Raw genomic sequence first — 20524 nt, 5'->3', positions numbered from 1 at the left:
GTCTATTTGTGACCTTCTAGAAGTGCGTCCCAGCAGAGGTGAATTGCATTTTAAGTCTGATCAATGGAAAGAGAAATTCTGGAGAAGCAAATGTTTAATTGCTGCAAATAAACTTCCAAGAGCTGGATAGTCATTTCCTGTTAGTTAACGTTATAAAGCAGATTAAACTCCTGTATTAGATAAATTATTGGACAAATTGAAAGGTCACCACAAGCATTATAATGATTTTTTAAAAGAAAAAAGGAAATTCATAACTTTTGAATAGAGTTCTTTAGTGGTCTCTTCTCTGCCCTCAATACAAAGCTCTCTGAATAAGTGATTCTGTTCCGGGCCTTTGCCTAAGAGTATGTGGAAGAAATTAAAATATTTGATCATGGTAACAAGTAAAACTACATTGAAAATTGAACACTGGATTCTTAACAACTTAAAAGTGGATAAATTCATTTTTAAAAGCTTATAATTCATTCTTTGACATCATGAAGAAAAAATAATCTTGAGACAAAAGAAGTGTTCTCCAGTCAATAAAATTTATATAATAGTAACCTAAAAGGGTGGGATTCAAGAGTAAGGAAACAAACTATAAGAAGTTACTAGTATCTAAGCAAGGGGAAAATTAATTTTTCCTCTTTGAACACATCATTTTGGATCCACCTGTCCAGAGCTTGTTCAGGATCAGGGCCTTTCTTTCCAGCATGCATGTGGAAGCTTTGTATTGTGATTAGAGCACAGGGCTTTCCAGCTATTCCAAGGAGTCTTTGTGTGTCTGTAAGCAAACTAATTAACCTCTTTGTGCCTCAGTGTCCTCATCTATAAAAATAGATGCAACACATACATCACAGACGTGTTCTGGTGCTTAATGATAGTAGAATACTTTTAGGTCCTCCGATGAAAGGCACTGTGGAAGTACAAAGTACTGTTAAACATTTCTCGTCAGTAATACTTTGTGCTCTACTGCCCTGTAAGAATAAATATGAGGTTTTCAGTGCTTATAGTGCAGAAAGCTTTTCATAGAATCGAATCATAGTATACCAGGGTTGGAAGAGACCTCAGGAGGTCATCTAGTTCAACCCCCTGCTCAAAGCAGGACCAATCCCCAACTAAATAATTCCAACCAGGGCTTTGTCAAGCCTAACCTTAAAAACTTCTAAGGAAGGAGATTCCACAACCTCCCTAGGTAATGCATTCCAGTGTTTCCCCACCCTCCTAGTGAAAAAGTTTTTCCTAATATCCAACCTAAACCTCCCCCACTGCAACTTGAGACCATTACTCCTTCTTCTGTCATCTGCTACCAATGAGAACAGTCTAGATCTATCCTCTTTGGAACCCCCTTTCAGGTTGTTGAAAGTAGCTATCAAATCCCCCCTCATTCTTCTCTTCCGCAGGCTAAACAATCCCAGTTCCCTCAGCCTTTCCTCAAAAGTCATGTGTTCCAGTTCCCTAATCATTTTTGTTGCCCTCTGCTGGACTCTTTCCATTTTTTCCACATCCTTCTTGTAGTGTGGGGCTCAAAGCTGGACACAGTATTCCAGATGAGGCCTCACCAATGTCGAATAGAGGGAACGTCCCTCGATCTGCTGGCAATGCCCCTATTTATACAGTCCAAAATGCCATTGGCCTTCTTGGCAACAAGGGCACACTGTTGACTCATATCCAGCTTCTCATCCACTGTAACCCCTAGGTCCTTTTTGCAGAACTGCTGCCGAGCCATTCGGTCCCTAGTCTGTAGCAGTGCATGGGATTCTTCTGTCCTAAGTGCAGGACTCTGCACTTGTCCTTGTTGAAACTCATCAGATTTCTTTTGGCCCAATCCTCTAATTTGTCTAGGTCCCTCTGTACCCTATCCCTACCTCTAGCATATCTCCCTCTCCTCCCAATTTAGTGTCATCTGCAAACTTGCTGAGCGTGCAATTAACACCATCCTCCAGATCATTAATGAAAATATTGAACAAAACCGGCCCGAGGACTGACAGTTGGGGCACTCCACTTGATACCGGCTGCTCAACTAGACATGAGCCATTGATCACTATCCATTGAGCCCGACAATCTAGCCAGCTTTCTATCCACCTTATAGTCCATTCATCCAGCCCATACTACTTTAACTTGTTGGCTAGAATACTGCGGAAAACCGTGTCAAAAGCTTTGCTAAAGTCAAGGAACAACATGTCCACTGCTTTCCCCTCATCCACAGAGCCAGTTATCTCATCATAGAAGGCAATTAGATTAGTCAGGCATGACTTGCCCTTGGTGAATCCATGCTGACTGTTCCTGATCACTTTCCTCTCCTCTAAGTGCTTCAGAATTGATTTCTTGAGGACCTGCTCCATGATTTTTTCAAGGACTGAGGTGAGGCTGACTGGCCTGTTGTTCCCCAGATCCTCCTCCTTCCCTTTTTTAAAGATGGGCACTACATTAGCCTTTTTCCAGTTGTCCGGGACCTCCGCTGATTGTCATGAGTTTTCAAAGATAATGGCAAATGGCTCTTCAATCACATCCACCAACTCCTTTAGCACTCTCGGATGCAGTGCATCCGGCCCCACAGTTGTGCTTGTCCAGCTTTTCTAAATAGTACCGAACCACTTCTTTCTCCACAGAGGGCTCGTCACCTCCTCCCCATGCTGTGCTGCCCAGTGCAGTAGTCTGGGAGCTGACCTTGTTCGTGAAGACAGAGGCAAAAAAAGCTTTGAGTACATTAGCTTTTTCGACATCCTCTGTCACTAGGTTGCCTCCTTCGTTCAGTAAGGGGCCCACACTTTCTTGGACTTTCTTCTTGTTGCTAACATACCTAAAGAAACCCTTCTTGTTACTCTTAAGATCTCTTGCTAGCTGCAACTCCAGATGTGATTTGGCCTTCCTGATTTCACTCCTGCATGCCCGAGCAATATATTTATACTCTTCCCTGGTCATTTGTCCAATCTTCCACTTCTTGTAAGCTTCTTTTTTGTGTTTAAGATCAGCAAGGATTACACTTTTAAGCCAAGCTAGTCACCTGCCATATTTACTATTCTTTCTACACATCGGGATGGTTTTGGTTTTAGTATCAGTGCCTTTATTGGAAGAGTGACGTGATGGACTTTTGTGGCACTCTGTGGGGGGAGGGAGGGGTGATGGTCTTTTATTTAAAAAAAAAAAAAAGCAAGTTTTGGTTTCTCACTTTAATTTGCCCGCCTTAGGTTAAATGATAACTGACAACTGGGTGTCAGAGATTGTAAAATTGAGAAAACTGTCTAATGGATAGTTCTGTGGCTGGGCTAATGCAAATTGAATGCTGATGTTTTCCTTTTATGAGAAATAAGTATGGGGGGGCAGGAAGGAAAGTGCGGTAGGAAAACCATAATTCAAAAGCTGTACTGAAAATGCCAGACAACACTTAAGGGAGAAAATGACCAGCTTTTATAAAGAAGTGTTTAGAGCACAACTTGCCTTATTAAAATGTCAAAGATGTTTAGAGATCAAATAACTGTTTACTTTAAAATACCTCATTTCCATGTTTTCAGATATCTTTCCAATGGCTTCATGGTTAGATTTGTACTTAGATGTGTACCCTGTAGTTCTAAATGTCTTCACACTGCTTTGATTACAATCCATTTACAAATGAATTTCTCTTCTTAAATTAGGTCTTTTTTTATTTTTATCCAATGATGACTTGATTAATCATGCCACTGTACCTTGTAACGTTTATATCTTGCTATGGATTATATGTGCTATGTTTGCTAAATTAGTCTTGTGGGTATTTATATTAGGACTTTAAAAAACCTGAAGACAGAAGTTGAACCAGGGATTTGGCAGTCTATTTTCTGTTGCAGTCCTAAATTTAATCTCCTATTGTATGAAGCTAGTATTCATTAAAAGCCTATATACTGGTGTACTGTATGCTTGATAGTTACATAAAAATTGTCTGTCAATAAAGTACAGACAAAAAGTGAATAGTACAATTAACTGACAATGTACAAGTAGAAGGTGAGTGCAGCTCTGAAACTGATTAAAAGTTCCAGGACCAGGGATGAAATCCAGCTCCCATTGACTCCGGTGGGGCAAGATTTCACTCCTGAATAGGTGCCAGTGGCAATGCTGAGACCCTTCTGAGAAACAGGTGGGAGGGAGATGGCTAACGACTGCACATCCAGTTTCTGAGGGAGACAAAAATTGCCAGGGAGTGCTAGGAAAAAAAAGTATAGCAGTGGGAATAGAAAAGAAGTAACAGGATATAAATCACTTTTTGCAATACAAAGGATTATACAGGTTTTGGAGATAAGAATCCTTGAATGGATCATGGATAACAGAATCAGGAAAGCTGCAGATGGAAGATGTAGAGATAAGCAGTTCAACTTTAGGAGTGAAGCATCTTACTGACCAGCAGTAAAACAGGAAGGAACAAATTTACACCACCTCCCATATCACTTGCTTAAATGAGGTTCCAAGGAGTGTACATCAGTTCACTTGGGTCACAGTGCTTGGGTCACTGCCTAATACTTAATGGAAAAACAATGGTACTAATGTAATATTAATTCTCTTTGTTTCTAGATACCGATTTTGATCCAGGGACCCTTTCTTTCATATACACAAAACCACATGATGATTAAATAAATGTCAGATTCTTTTATTCTCCCACCCCCTTTTATTTGTATTTTACAAGGCAGTTTTGGTTGGCCACATGCTGGTTCTCTTCACCCATTGCAGTACTTAGCTAGAATGCTGTGGCAGAAAGACTGGGCTTATGAATTTATTTTCATCATGTTCAAACATCCACATCATGGCTTTGTGCCTGACAAGTTAGAATTAAAATAAAATAAGAAATAAGCACATTACAGCCCAGCAAAAGTGATCTTCCGAAGTTACAGCTGAATGCAAGAATTACAAATTAGGAGATTTTTAGGTCAGTGTAGGGTGTTGTTTGTGTTTGTTGGTTTGTTTGTTTGTTTGTTTTTAAGGCCTCTTGTCTTTTGATGAAAGATGATATTCCTGCCATTTCACAGACATCCTAAGAATGATTAGATGTGCAAATAGCATGAAAATTGGCAAACCTGAACAACAGGTATGTGTGTGAGTGCACCAAGCCGCGATGCTAATGGCCAAATTTTCCAAGCCTTAGTGTAAGGCAGAGCTTCCCCAGGATGCTGTGTATTTTGAAAAGTTTTAGGGCCAAAGGTGGCTGAAAGTCCGACCAGAGCTGTACATAACCAGTGCTGAGCCAGATTTTGGGTGCACTCATCATTGCAATTTTGTGCCCTTATGCTGCCCTCTTCTCAAACCCTGCTACCCTGGAGTAACTGCAGTTCAGAATATGAACTCTCCACCTATTTCTCCCACCTCAACCCCAGCTACTGCAAGTTATACTGGAAGGTGGTTCAGTCAGCTCACTATCTGGGCAGAAGCCTGGTTGTGGTGAAGGAGGGTTAAGGGTGTATTAAGTAAAAGGCAATATAAAAGTCAGGCACTGGATGGATGTTGCAAGTTGTAGAATGTGCATGAGATAAGTGAGTTGGCTTGGCTAGTTTCTTTAATTCCTTTTTCCATACACCCAATGTCCTAAGTATAAGGCCCTCCTTTCTCAACTAGGTAACATGGTGATGGCAGAAGGGAACTGGCTCAAGTTTCAATTTTTTCAGATCATTAGAGAAGTTTTGAAGTGGGTTGTGTTGGGAAAGAGAGGGCAGGGACTGGAGAGCAGGAATGGCCTTTCATAGACTTTTCTTCATTCCAAACAAACCATGGGAACCTGCTGCCAGATGCCCCAGTGCTGAATGTTTCTACTGCAGTTCAAGAGTTGCCAAATGTTCTTCCTCCTACAAGTTGGTAAGTGGGTGGCCCAGCCTTCTACAAACTAACACTGCAAGCTAAGAGCCTGCAGCTACTGAAAATCTGTCAGGTGCTTCAGTGTCTGTAGCAGGATCAGCTTCCTGGGAGCATCTTGGTTAAGCTAGCTGGTGATGGTGACTGATGTTTGTTATTTACATGGTAGCAGTGCCTAACGACCTCAACCAGATTTGGACCACATTGTTCTAGGCACTGTACATACATGAAGAAAATGACAGTTGTTGCCCCAAAGAACTTAGTCTAAAAGACCAAAGTTAAAATGAGTTGATTGCAGAGTGTTTTGTGGTCCTGATGGCATTTTACTGGAGAAAAATCAGATCCTAGGTGAAGTTTGCATGCGCTAGATAGCACAGCCTTGCCGTTGGTTTCATGACAATGACTTGGTCTTTCACAGGAGCAATGCATAAGACAAGCAATTAGTGCCCGGATGTATAGTTGTGGATAAGCAGCAAACAGATTTGGCCTTTTTATAGATTGGTTTAAAATCTGATTGTCTTTTATTTGAAAAGTTTTCTATTATTGCTGTGCATTAACAAACATTTTGGGGACCAGAGGCTGCTGCCAATGAGAGAGAAAGGGAAGGACTCTTACCTTTCGACTTTGCTCCAAGCTGATCCATTCCTGTAGAAACCCAGAGTTACTGACTCTGACTTTTGGAGGTAAAAGTTGGGAAAATGAGTCACAAGTCCACCCAATTTAGGCTTAATCAATTTTCACCTTTATACAATTTCAGGCAGAATAATTGTCACTTATAGTGTCTGGACATGCATTTAAGACAGACAAATAATAACAGACAAGACAGAATTGATAAATGGGCTCTAGTTACCAAATTCTGGGACACCAGGAAGTTCTTTCACCTTCAATGATAGTTGTTGCCTTCTCTGATTCATTGGTCTGGTCCTTTGGTCCCATTCTTCAGTTTCTGGTCCAGAGCATGTTCAGTTTGGGTCCATGGTCAATTGGGTCTTTTATACATTTCTACATTACAGATTACTTCACCTTTATCCAATGGCTATGGCTTTTAGCACATCATCCCTTTGGATTGTAGGTAACCTGTACATTGTGCATGCACAAGCTTCAGTTACCCAACTTCTGTCTTTTTCCTGCTTGGTTTTGCAGTTTCTGGGTCATATCATTTTATGTCAACCTGCCCTGGCTCTTCCCAGAAAAAGGGCAGTGGGTACTTATCTTTACATGTAATGATATCATTTACTTATTTCTCCAACACATATTATCTTTGTTCTTCATCAATAACACTTTAAGCAGATTAGCAATTCCATGCAAAAAAAGAATTGGCAAAACCACACTTAGGCCTGCAAGGACTTGGCCTAAGTGTTACCTCATCTGTACTCATTCACTATACTTCGTTACAAAAAAAAATATAGCTAAGAAGGCTTTTAATTTTACTGTTTATCAGTCCTTCATTTATATTTCAATGTTATAAGTCCTTTTACCCTTCAATCTATTGGGTGCGGGGGAGTTATAGATGACATTCTTTAATGTCAACATTTCTAATCTTAAAACATGGGGGTTTTTTTATTCAAAGTCCAGTTTTGTTTGTGAATCATTACAAAGAAACTTAATTAGAAATTTTCCCATGACTGCATTTTGAGGGGTGCCTCAGTTTTAGGGTCTTGATATTTAGTTGCTTTTAATGGTACCCCAACAATGGCCATCACTTCTTTACAAGGTGAGGGGTGGTAATGGAACAACACTTTTGGGTGCTTAACTGTGTAAACTTTTGAAGCCAGGAAATGTGAGAATTAAGTTTTAACATACAACCTTAATTATTTAGCCCCTTCATGTTTCTTAAATGTGCATATGTAAAAAAAGCTGTGTGCATTATTGATCTACAATTTAAGTGCTCATTGCATTGTTAAATTCAAAGCAATTTGTTTGAAAACAAGTAAACGCACAAGTCCTCAGTTCTGACTATGCGTGTCACATTTCTTTCAGATATACTTGGATGTCAAGCTCTCTGGGACAGGACTGTCTTTTTATTCTGTGGTTGTACAGCACCTAGAACAATGGAGTGGAGTTCTTGGGTGCTACGGTAATACAAGTAGTAAGTAAATTTCTAAGTTCCGCAGTTTTTGTCATAGCCTGCTCTTTTTTTTAAAAAAAAAAAAGTGTGGATAGAACATCTTTTTAAAATGAATGTGTTTTGTTTCCACCCCCAATGAATTCAGATGGCTGGAGGGATTTTGTTTAAGCTTTCTGGAAAAAATCATTTTAGATCAGAAACCAAGCATGGAAAACTTCATCAGAAATATGATTATGTGAAAATGGCAGGGGGGTTATAGTGGAAACCATCTTGCAATCTACACTCAGTATCATAATTAGTATAAATATATATGCATATCCATATTTGTTGGACACTTTAAGTATTTTATGAATTGATTTCCCTTCCCACATTCTTCATAATGTTTTCTAAAAAGCCTGAAATGAAATTAAATATAAAAGAAGGCATTTTTCTCTTAGCTGGTTCCAGCAAATAGGTCTGTGTAGCCTGAGATTTGAAAGGCTTATTGCCCATCTCTTTTCCTTTCAGTGTTTGGCATTTTACCCATAGTCATTATCTGATCTGAGAGGCAAGATCTGTATGCTATCCATACTTGAATTAAAAAACTGGGGGGGAATAAACATAGATTAGGCAAAATTGAACTATTTCATGAAGTTTTGTAACAGAGGAAACTCTTTAGGCATGTGTGCGAATAATTTCTGGGGAGCCATAAAATGTCCTCCAGGCTTAATGTTTGGCATAGAATCATAGGAATGTAGGGCTGGGAGGGAACTCTAGAAGTCATCAAGTCTAGCCCCCTGCACTAAGGCAGGATCAAGTAAACCTAGACCATCACTGGTAGGTGTGGTTTTTTTGGTTGTTTTTGGTTTGTTTGGTTTTTTTTGTCAAACCTATTTCTAAAAACCTCCAATGACAGGGATTCTACGACCTCCCTTGGAAGCCTATTCCAGAAATTAACTACCCTTATAGTTGGAAATATTTTTCCTAATTTTTAACCTAAAACTCCCCTGCTGCAGATTGATCAACTGTTCACCATGTCCACTGGGGCTTCAATGTTCCTTTTTATAACAGCCCTTAACATATTTGAAAACTGTTATCAGTAACCTCTTCACTCTTCTTTTCTTAGGACTAAACATGCCCAGTTTTTTAACCTTTTTCTTACAGGTCAGGTTTTCAAAATGTTTTATCATGGCTGTTGCTCTCCTCTGGGCTTTCTCTCCAATTTTTCCACATCTTTCCTACAGTATGGCACCTGGAATTGGACACACTACTCCAGCCGAGGCCTCACCAATAGCAAGCAGAGTGATATAATCACCTCCCATGTATTACATACAACACTCCTCTTAATATCCTGGAATATTAGTCTTTTTTCCACTACCACATCATATTTTTAACTCGTATTCAATTTCTGATCCACTGTAACCCTCAGGTCACTTACAGAAATACTATCGCCTACCCAGTTATTCCCCATCTTGTATATGTGTGTTTTGTTTTTCCTTCCTAATCAAGTACTTTATGCTTATCTCTATTGAATTTCATCTTGTTGAATTCAGACCAGTTCTCCGATTCGTCAAGGTCATTTTGAATGCTAAATCCTGTCCTCCAAAGTGCTTGCAATCCCTCCCAGCTTGGTGTCATCTATGAATTTTTAATCATACTCTCCACTACACTATCCAAGTCATTAATGAAAATTATTGAATATTGCCAGACTCAGATCTGATCCCTGTGGGACCCCACTACATATGCCTTCCTAATTTGATATTGAACCATTGATCGCTATTCTTTGAGTGAAGTCTTTCAATGAGTTGTGCACCCACTTTATACTAATTTAATCTAGACCAGATTTCCCTGGTTTGCTTGTGGGAATGTCATGAGGGACTGCATAAAAAGCCTTACTAAATCAAGATATGTAATATCTATTTCTTTCCCCCTTAAGTCAGTAACACTGTCAAAGAAGGAAATTGGGTTGGTTAAGTATGATTTGTTCCTGACACATCTATGCTTGCTATTCCTTGTAACCCTGTTATCCTCTGACTGCTTACAAATTAATTGTTTGTTCATTTGCTCCAGTATCTTTCCAGGTATTGTAGTTAGGCTGACTGATATACAATTCCCTGGGTCCTCCTTGTTCCACTTTTCAAAGATAGGTACTATGTTTGCTCTTCTCCAGTACTCAGTCATCCCCCAGGTGTTCTTGAAGAGAACTGCTAATGGTTCTAATATTGCTTCAACTAGTTCCTCAAGTGCCCTTGGGTGAATTTCATCAGGACCTGCTGACTTGTATACATATAACACATAGAAATATTTTCTATCCTGTTCTTTTCCTATTTTGGCTTGCATTTCCTTCTTGTTAATATTAATTGTGTTAAGTATCTGGTTACCATTAACCAATTTATTGAAGACTGAAGCAAAATAAGTATTAAATACCTCAGCCTTGGCATTAAATACCTTGATGTGGTTGGTTGTTAGATCTCCTTCCCCACTAAGTTGGGGACCTACACTTTCCTTTGTCTTTCTTTCTCCTCTTATTGACTTTTATGTCCCTTGCTAAGTGTCTCATTTTGTGCATTAGCCTTTCTGATTGTCCTATATGCTTTTACTATTCTTTTGTACTCCTCCGTAGCAATTCATCCATTTCCACTTTAATTCCTTTTTGATTTTTTTTCCGGCCATTGAAGAGCTCCTGAGGGAGCCATATTGGCTTCTTACTGTTCTTCCTATCTTTCCTTCACATTGAGATGGTTTGCAATTGTGTCTTTAATATTGCTTCCTTAAGAATCAATCAGCTCTCCTGAACTCTGTAGATTGTCTTCCCATGGTGTACAGTAAAAGATTTTTGAATTCTAAGATGATAGAAAAGGAAGAGGAAACTTTTAAAATTATTTTTCTAACTCCAGATGTGACTCAATTAATTTGTAATGTAGTTTTGCTGCCATTAGGACTGTTCCCTGAATACACAACAGGCACGGGTCTTGTATCATGACCAAAGAAACAGGAGTCAGAGGGCCACTGTTCCCTGAAGGGGGGAGGAAGAAGCAGCAACGTTAAAGTGCTGCCGTGGCAAAGGACCATCCTTAAAGTGCTGCCGCTGCCCCTTCCCCCCGTCAGCGGCCCTGCCAGTCAGGTCCATCCCAGCAGGGCCACCAACAGGGGAGGCAAAAGGGGAAGGGACATTAAAGCACTGCCGCAGCATCACTTTAAGGATGGTCCTTTGCCGCCACGGCACTTTAATGTTGCTGGCCCCCATTTGTTCCATTTGTTCAGCTTAACCTGCATTCAGCTTCATGCTTTGTGAATGAAACAGGACAGGTCGAGCTTCCAGAACCACAGACCCAGCATCAGGCACTCTTAGCCAGTAACTTGTTGAAAAAGTAGTGCTTTTATGTACAGATTAGAGCTGGCTGGAATTCAGTTTAGCAAAACATTTTGCCATTTGTTTTTGTTCTGCACTGAAACACAAACTAGACCTTTTGAAATTTTCCATGGGGGAAAAAAAAGACCCACACCTCAAAATAGCCAGTAGCTCATTGCTTAGGGCACTCATCTTGGATGTGGAAGTCCCAGCTTTGCCTGAATCAGGACACTCACCTGGGTCTTGCACATCGCTGGGCTATTGGCTATTCTGGAATGGGCCTCTGTCTGTCTGATCAGAAATTCCATTGTGGGCTGAGAAACCTTCCCTACAAGATGTTCATAGAAACCAATATATTTCTGTGGAAACTTGTTTGACAGATTAAACATTTTGTGTCAGAAAATGCTAATATAAAATTCCCAGCCAGGTCTAGTGCTGATCAAACTTAATCTTTGATCTGCAATAGGAAAGGAGGGACATGAGTGGCATAATCTCAGCTGCAGAATCATAGCTAAATAGCTCACCTCCTGTTCTGGTGGCAGTTTACTAACCTCAAACTAACAAAAAATAAATGTGAAGTTATTGAAAATGGAGTAAGACTTAACCATAATAATGTGAAAGTTATTGCAGAAGGAGAGGGAAAAGGATGAATTGTTAAGGTAGTTGAAATATTTTTCACAGCACCCTGGAAGATCCAGAAATTTTCTTTTAAGATTAATTGAGTACATAAAGCCCTGTTTTGCACCTTCATCCCTCCAACTGTGAAACATCTGGCTTTGAGATATTAGAGAACATAACTGTGCTTATAAAGAGAAGATTCTAAGAGCAGCAAAGATTATTTAACGTTTGTCTTATGAAGGATGTAAATTGTCTCTTTGATAATATTTCAACTTTGACAATTAAAGGGGAATATTTTAAACAGATAAAAGAGGCAAGAAAGTTTGAAATACAGACAGTGATTTCCTTTCAAGTTCTTCAGTTACAAAGGCAAACTTTGGCCATTAAATTATGTGAAGATGGGCAAGAAACTTTTCTATCTGAATATCAGAAACCATCTAAGTATTTCAAACTGCTGAGCTCATCTGAGGGCAATAGCAAAGAAACTAGGCACTGATTAGATACAGATAAAGCCAAACTGGATCCCACGAATTCACCAGAATCCTTGAAGGTACCAGAAATTATTTTCAGCTAAGATTTTACCTCCAGTCTTTTAGAGAGAGACCTTTTTATTCTTCTAAACAGTCACTCTGTTATGGTCTATCTTAAGGCCAATATGAAGTTATTTCTCTCATGTAAATTACAATGTGGAAAGAGGTTTTTATAGTGCTCTGTGCTTCATAATATGGAACAAGGATTTTATATTGCATTATGGAGACACTATCAGGAAGAGACTAAAAGGACAATAAATACCTTCTTGAATTATAATAATTGATGTTAGAAAGGAGGAGGGATATCAATATCACATTGCTTTTCTTTTACATATTGACTCGGGAGTAGCCAATACATAAACTTTAGTTACATTATTTTAAAATGTGTTTAAGAATCAAGCATGTCTACGTCTCTTCCCTTGTGTTCATATTGATAGAGATATGTGTCTAGACCACTGGAAACTCATCTTCCTTCAGTGTCATGCCATGTGTTGAGTTTGTAGATCATTCTTTATGTAGAGATCCTCTAATTAGTAATTTAAAAATATTCTGTAATAAATTGAATGGGATTAACTCTACTCCAAATGTTAGTTTACATGATTTATGGAGTGACACTAAATCAAAATTACATAATAGTGTAAAATCTGTATTATAGAATAGCATGGCTCTCATTTGGGATGACCTGCATTTCTCATGTGCAATGGGAATATTTCAAAATTATGCCACATTGTTATGTATTCTCTTTCAAGAAGATAATATAGACATAATTAAGTATATTAAAAAACCCTGGCCTTATAAAATTATATGAAATGACTTGGTGTGGTGCTAAATGCTAAAATCTAATGTTAATGAACTTCTAAGGCTGAACTATCTCACACTCAAAAGGCAGCAAATTGCAACCATCTAGGTTGCTGTCTTAACATTAATTCAGACATCGTGCACACCCTATACTTCATAATGCCCATAATTCATATAACAGTGTGCATGAGGTAAGGCTAAGGACAATCTTTGTGACTGATCTCGCATGTGTATTCAGGTACTGAGAAAAGGAACCTTAGTCCCAGAACAGTGCGTTATAGGCTAGTTACATGCCTTTGTGTCATTTTCTGCGTTAGATTGTTGAGTTGCTGCTTTCATTAATCTCTTGCTGGAGACCACGTAGTGTAGACATTGGCACAGCACAATTTATTTAGGTATGTGTGCTCTCTTTCTTGAGAACGTTGTGCTGTTCCCACTGCAAGGCAATTCCTGGTCACTGAATCCAAGCACTTAGTCATGATTTCAGTACCGCCGTCCCCAAGTGCTCAAAAATAATGAGTCAAATCCTCCCCCCCCCAAAAAAAAAAACAAAAAACAAAACTGAGAGATTGATTTAGAAGCCATGAGGGTTTATTTTTAAGAAACAATTTTGGTTCTTTATTTGCCTTTTGAGTTTTGAATCTTTAATATGCAGTTGGGTCATGTTCTCAAGTTTTTACTTTGTTGTCACTGAAAGTTGAGATCTGCACAAATCAACATCGCTCCAGGAACTGAGGTTTTAAGAAAAACATCAGATATTGTGAGATGCACAATAAATTGTGAGCGTTGGCAACATCCATATTTTGCATTTTTTACATCCACCGTTATTAACATTTGCTACCTTTTAAACATTTAAAACATAAACACAAGGTCATCCATTTGGCATGTAACTGGGACGTGTGGCTCTGCAGTTTTCAGTTAGCATCTGGAAGTTTTGGGTTTTTTTAAGCTGTCATTAGTGCCATGACACGGGCGCACTCAGTGTCTTGACTTTCCCTTGGCAGCTGGATCCCCATTTAAATAACAAACAGCTAGTGGTCATAATATAATGAAAGGCTGCACTATATATGCAGGTAAACAAAAAAGAAAAACTCAACCCAAGAAAAGATCCTCCTGTTTAGACTGAGGAATTAGATAGATTGACAGAGAACAAAAAAGGGAAGAGGAGCAGAGAGAAGAAGGGGTGTCGAGAGATTCGAGAACTATACAGGAAAAAAACTTTTAAATTCATTCATTTATTTTTAGGGCAAACAGATGTGGACTTCTAATTTTTTTATATAATATAGAAGGAAAGTTGTTGGTATTCAGCCTGTTTTATTATTTCTCAAGCTATTGTGTCTGTGGTTTTTGTGTATCTGTTCTTATTTACTTTATTTTTCTACTGCTTTCCAGCTGGTTGTAGCTTTGGAGGTGACTAAGTTATAGCCCTTCAGTACCTGCTTGTCACTGTCATGTTACTGTACTGAAACAATTAGTATATGCTTTTTGTAACATCTGGTTCCACTTTAGTGCTTTTTAAAAAAAATTGTATTCAGTGCCTCAAGTGTGCCAGGCACTTCACTGAATAAATGAAAATCTCCGTTCCACAAAGTTTACAATCCAAGGGCCCAACCCTTCAACTGACTGTCTGTGCACAATCAATGGTAGGATTGGGGCCAAATTTTAGACATAATTCAGTGACTGAGAGTAGTAGGAAGAAAAGCTTGAATGAGAGTTCCATTAAAAATATATGGCTATTTATGATCATTATAGGCAAATTTTAATGGTACCACTATTTCTTTGTTTTCAAAGTTCTTTCAGTCACTGCTTTCCCTTTTATATTACACTGAGGTAGAGAGAAAATAGTTCTCTTGCAGGCTACTGTTCATAGGCCTCACAGAAGGATTTGAACAAGATCAGGAAAGTGAAATGATCTAGAGCACTGGACTGGAAGCTTATTCCAAGCATAGAGGGCAGCACTGAAGAAAGTGTAGAGAGAGAGAAGTAGGAGAAGGATGTGAAAGGGCAATGGAACAATGGTGAGGTGGACTTAATCTTTTGATATTTCTGACTGTATATACATCACTACTGAGCTAACATGTTTACAGTGGCATTTTTTACTATTTCTGTTTAATGCCGATTACAATGCTTGTTTTTACTGTTGAGATTGTTGCAGACAGTATGTGTGCAACATTGTAGATTTTAAAAAATCTACAGTATCACAAAATATTATACCACTAAAAATCAATTTTATTATAGCTATTTGAAGCTTTCCCCGAGGGAATTTTCTGCTAGACATCTCAAAGAAGTTCTGTTTGTTCTGCCTCGTTTCGCTTTTCTCTCTGTTTTGCTGGATAAAATTAAAATACTTTTTTATTTTTTATTTTTATTTTTTTTAGTAATTTTCTCAAATCTTCTACAAAAGTAAAAAATCAGTGGTTTCAGTTATTCCTTTGGCAGCTGGCATCTCAGAGAACAATGCAGCAATTATAAATAATACTAATATGCTACTCTAATGGCTTCTTATAACAAGTCATATACAGAGTTCCTTTTTCTTTTAATACCAAGGGCATTGCTTGACAAGAAAGGAGTAGAGCTGTGTGTTTTCAGAGAGAAAGAGATGTCTACCTGCACACTGGGCTACAGCAGGTGAGTGCAGGAGAGAGGATCCAGAAATTATTATAATGTATTTGTCTATAAGCATTTTACAGCCTTTGTCACCATTATATTAGAACAAGGAACTGAACCTCATCAAAAAATATTGGCGGTTCTTTGTTTGCCTCATATGAAAATCTGATTTATTTACCACATTATGCTACGGAAGTCTCATTGTCAACAATTCTGATAACAGTACGATAGACAAGAAGGCCATGATTTTTAGAAGTAACTTGTGATTTTAGGTGCCTCAGTTTTTGGGCACCCAATTGAGAAATCTTAAGGGAAGACACTGATATTCAGAGTGTGGGAGATCTATAGTTTCTGACAGTTTCACCTAAATCCGACTCAGGCATTGAAATCATTAGTCATTTGTAAATGTCTTTGTTCTAAAATCCAAGGGGAGGAAAACTTGAAAATGATGGCCCCAGCCTGCAATTGTAGCCGTGTGGGCAGACTCCTTGCACCTGTGTGGTCTCACTGAAGTCAAAAGGGCTCCTCATGGTTACAGGGGGATCTGGGCATGTAGATCTGATCACAAGCTCATGGTTTAAAGAACCTAATTTTGTCCTAAATTACATGGCTACATTGAAGTCCATGTAATTTAGGTCAGAAGTAGGCCTGATTTCTTTCAACATAGTGATATATTTTATAAAACAACAGAAGCTAGAGTACACATTTGAAAACCATGCTTCTGGCCTGAACACACAGTACATTTATTAAAACATTTGGATAAGTATGTTGGGAATTATTTTGCAATATTTTCCCAATGCTAATCACTCTACTGTACTTTCTGTGTTGGACAATAGTCTCATTACTGGACTGAATCCTTACTGGACTTTGATAACTACACATTAACAGGGCCCTGACTGAAAGATGATAATGGTGAAGGGACAATTGTATTAATCTAATCTGACCTTCTGCATAACACAAACCATAGAATTTTGTCCTGTAATTTCTGTATTAACCACAACTACTTGTCGCTGAACTAGAGCTTTTAGAAAGACACTCAATCATGGTTTAAAGAGTTTAAATGATATAGAACCTGATAAATTGTTTAAATGAAGAATTCCCATCGCTATTTAAAAATGTGTACTCTATGTGAATGTGAATTTGTCAAGTTTGGACCCCCAGCCATTGGGTCTTGTTATGCCTTTGCCTATTTGATAGTAGAAGGCTCTTTTACCTGAGATTCTTTTTTCTTGTGTAGGTATTTACAGACAGGTTTCAGAGTAGCAGCCGTGTTAGTCTGTATTCGCAAAAAGAAAAGGAGTACTTGTGGCACCTTAGAGACTAACAAAGTCTCTAAGGTGCCACAAGTACTCCTTTTCTTTTTGCGAATACAGACTAACACGGCTGCTACTCTGAAACCTGTCATTATGCAAGGCACTGAATTTAGCCGTATAGAGTGGAAATTAAATTTGTTAGTCTCTAAGGTGCCACAAGTACTCCTTTTCTATTTACAGACAGTTATCAAAAGTCACCTCTTAACCTTCTCTTTGATAAATTTAATAGACTGAGCTCTTAAAATCTCTCATTGTAAAGTGTTTTCAGGTCCTCAAATCATTCTCATGGTTCTTCTGAACCCTGTCCAATTTTTCAACCTCTTTTGTGTGTGCGTGTGTGCGTGCACGCACCAGAACTGGAAATGGTCTTACTAATGATGTATACAAATGTAGTACCTCCTCCCTACTCCTCCTATTTGATCTTGCCCTGTTTATGCATTCAAGGATTGCAATTTGTCCTTTTAGCCACAGCATTGCATTGAGAGTTCATATGCAGTTGATTATCCACCATGACCCCTGAGTCCATTTCAGAGTAACTGCTTTCCAGGACACAGTATCCCATCCTGTAAGTGTTACTTACATTCTTTGGTCCTAAATGTATGATTTTGTATTTGGCCGTATTAAAATGTATGTTTGTTTCCATCCAGCTTACCAAGCAATGCAGATACGTCACTCACTCGAAGCTTATTCATCATTCCTCATTCCAACTTTTTTGGCTTCTTCAAATGTTCTAAGCAATGTTTTTGTATTTTGATAAAAATGTTAAATAGCTTTGGGTCAAGACACTAACCCTGCAGGTCTCTACTAGAACCTCCAAACTCATTCAATGCTGATTTCCCATTAACAATTATATTTTGAAATCCATCGGCCATTTTTAATCTACTTAAAGTGAATTATTGATTTTTAATAATGCTAGTTTTTAAATCAAAATGTCGTGCAGCACTGAGTCAAATGCCGTACAGAACTCCAAGTACATTACATCAACACAGTTATATTTATCAACCAAACTTGATAAAATTTTCATTGATGTGCCAAGTTTGTTTAGCAAGATCCTTGCATTCGGCTAAGTTGTGCATGGCACTGGACTTCAGGATTGTTTGGGTTAAACGGAGCTTCACACTAGTCAATCTCCATGCATTACTGCTCATATAGGATCAGGATCAGGCCTATCTGGGACAAGAATGGTTTTGTTACAAACTGTCATGCCCAGACTCTCCTCCTACATGAGGGGCTGTGAAGGAGAGTAGCATTAGGTGCACTTTAGAGGCTCTACTCCACCTGGGGATTCTCTTCTTGCCTAAGGAATCCTCCTTTTGGTAGTTTAAGCTAGTACTATGCCCCCTTTGCACTGTTGGATCATTTCAAAGGGTTCCACAGAGAGCTGAGGTTTTGGGTCCAGATTTTTAAAGACACATTTTTTGCATTCACTCCCATTTTGCGAATCAACTATATTTAAAAAAAAAAAAGCTGGGTGTATGCAAACTGCACCTTTAAAATCTGGACCCATATTACTCAACTCCTTTACATAGTGTAAGAACATGGTCAAGTAGAGAGTTCAAAACTGTAGTAATTTATTTGAATCCTGCTGGAATGTGGGGGTTTGGATAAAGCATCTGAAACACACTCTAGTTTTATTTCTGAAAACACAAACACACACATTATATTATATTTGTAAAACTTAAAGCACTCCCATGGTCATGCCTGTTTTTCCTGAAAAGTCTTTCTATTGCTTTCAAATCTGGTAATCTCCATCATCAGTCATGTATACAGAAAGAGCACATAACTTTCAATGAAAGATACAATGACCATAGCTGTGCAAAGACATCCTCTTCAGCACATTACTTGAGTGTGAACAAGGTGCAGTACCAGCCTTTCTGGGTTAAACGATCCACATGCCAAACCTGTTTTAGAACCTAAAACACTTATACATACAGCAGTCCATCATAAGCGTTTAGGACATTGAAGATAATAGAGTTGCACCTGCATATGTCAACCCACTGTGTTAAACGGTTGTCTGACAAGTATCAAGGTAATTAGTTATGATTCATAATACAGAGGCAGGTATATGTAACTTGCCAAAAATGATCTTTGAAAGACTATATAGGATTGCCTAACTTGGCAATAGGGTGAAAATAGGGTGAAAAAGCTCATGTTTCATTATGGTGAGGTTTTGGCAGAATGACTCAAGAAACAAACACCAGAGAACTGGTTGTTCAGGATGAAATGTTAAATGAGCATGGTGAGCTTTAAAATATTATGGTGTAAACTAGTACATCTCTCTACCTATGTTATTGATAACACCTTATTACTAAAAGTGAAAGATTTAAAAACAAAACAAAAAAACAGTTTACTCATCACTATTTATGAGCTTTGTTTTCATTTAGCATTCTGGATAATGACAATCAATGATAGCAGCTTTCCTTTCAGGCCCTTACTGCAGCAACATTTGGGATCCAAATACAGCAGAATATTTATTTGTTTAAAACAAATTGTCTTCAATAATCCAATGAAAGAAAAAAGGTGAAATAACTTTGATCTTGATGTCACTCTGATAGCTACTGTAAAACCTCAGGGAAATAGCTTTTATAGAATCTAGTTAGTTATTAAAGGGTACTTTAATGATTGGCCAGACAAGATGAGCCTATTGAAAGCTTATGAGATAAGAAACTGAGAGGTAATATGTTCAGAACTTGGCTTAATATTTTTAACTTAATTTTTGTATCTGAAGTTATGAATATTGACTTGTTATCTGTATTTCAAACTTTCTTACTCTGGGAACACTCAGAACTAGCCTTTAAGGTACAACAATGAAGAAGCTAGATAGTGTTGATGGCCCATCAGCAAAGACAATGGACTATGGACAAGTTTAGTTTCCTGTAAATGTTTCAGCCAGCCTGTAAGCAATGGCTGCTATAGCTCAGCACGGGCATGTGACCAGACCACATGATACTGAACTCCATTTTGAGTACCTGTATTTTTTCAGAAACTCTGAACTTTTTTGGGGGACAAAAGGTTCTTCCATATGTTAAAGCTATATAAGGTGGGGTGTGACATCTCGGGGCCTCACTCCCCTCACAAGGACCTGGAAACACCTGAGGAAAAATGACTGAACTGGGGGAAGTGCTGGTCCCAGGCTAAAAGGATTTCTAGCTGTGTATGGAAACATGGTGAATTGCTTGTATCATCAGTCAGGGTGATAAATTGCTTATTCATATCTGATCTATCTAGTATGTTAGGCTTAGTTTGCGTCTTTGTTTATTTACTAGGTAATCTGCTTTGATCTGTTGCTATCACTTACAATCTCTTACAATCTATCTTTCTATAGTTTTAAACTTGTTTTTTGGTTTATCTAAACCAGTGTGCCTTTGAGTAAAGTGTCTGGGGAAAAAAATCTCAGCTTGGTTAACACAGGCTAGTTGAGGGGAGAGCTAACTAGTTATGAGCTTGCATTGTACTGATCCCTGTGCAG

This window comes from Dermochelys coriacea, chromosome 2 (assembly GCF_009764565.3).
Source record: "Dermochelys coriacea isolate rDerCor1 chromosome 2, rDerCor1.pri.v4, whole genome shotgun sequence".
NCBI classification, from domain to species: domain Eukaryota; kingdom Metazoa; phylum Chordata; order Testudines; family Dermochelyidae; genus Dermochelys; species Dermochelys coriacea.
Note: the sequence above shows the minus strand (reverse complement) of the source record.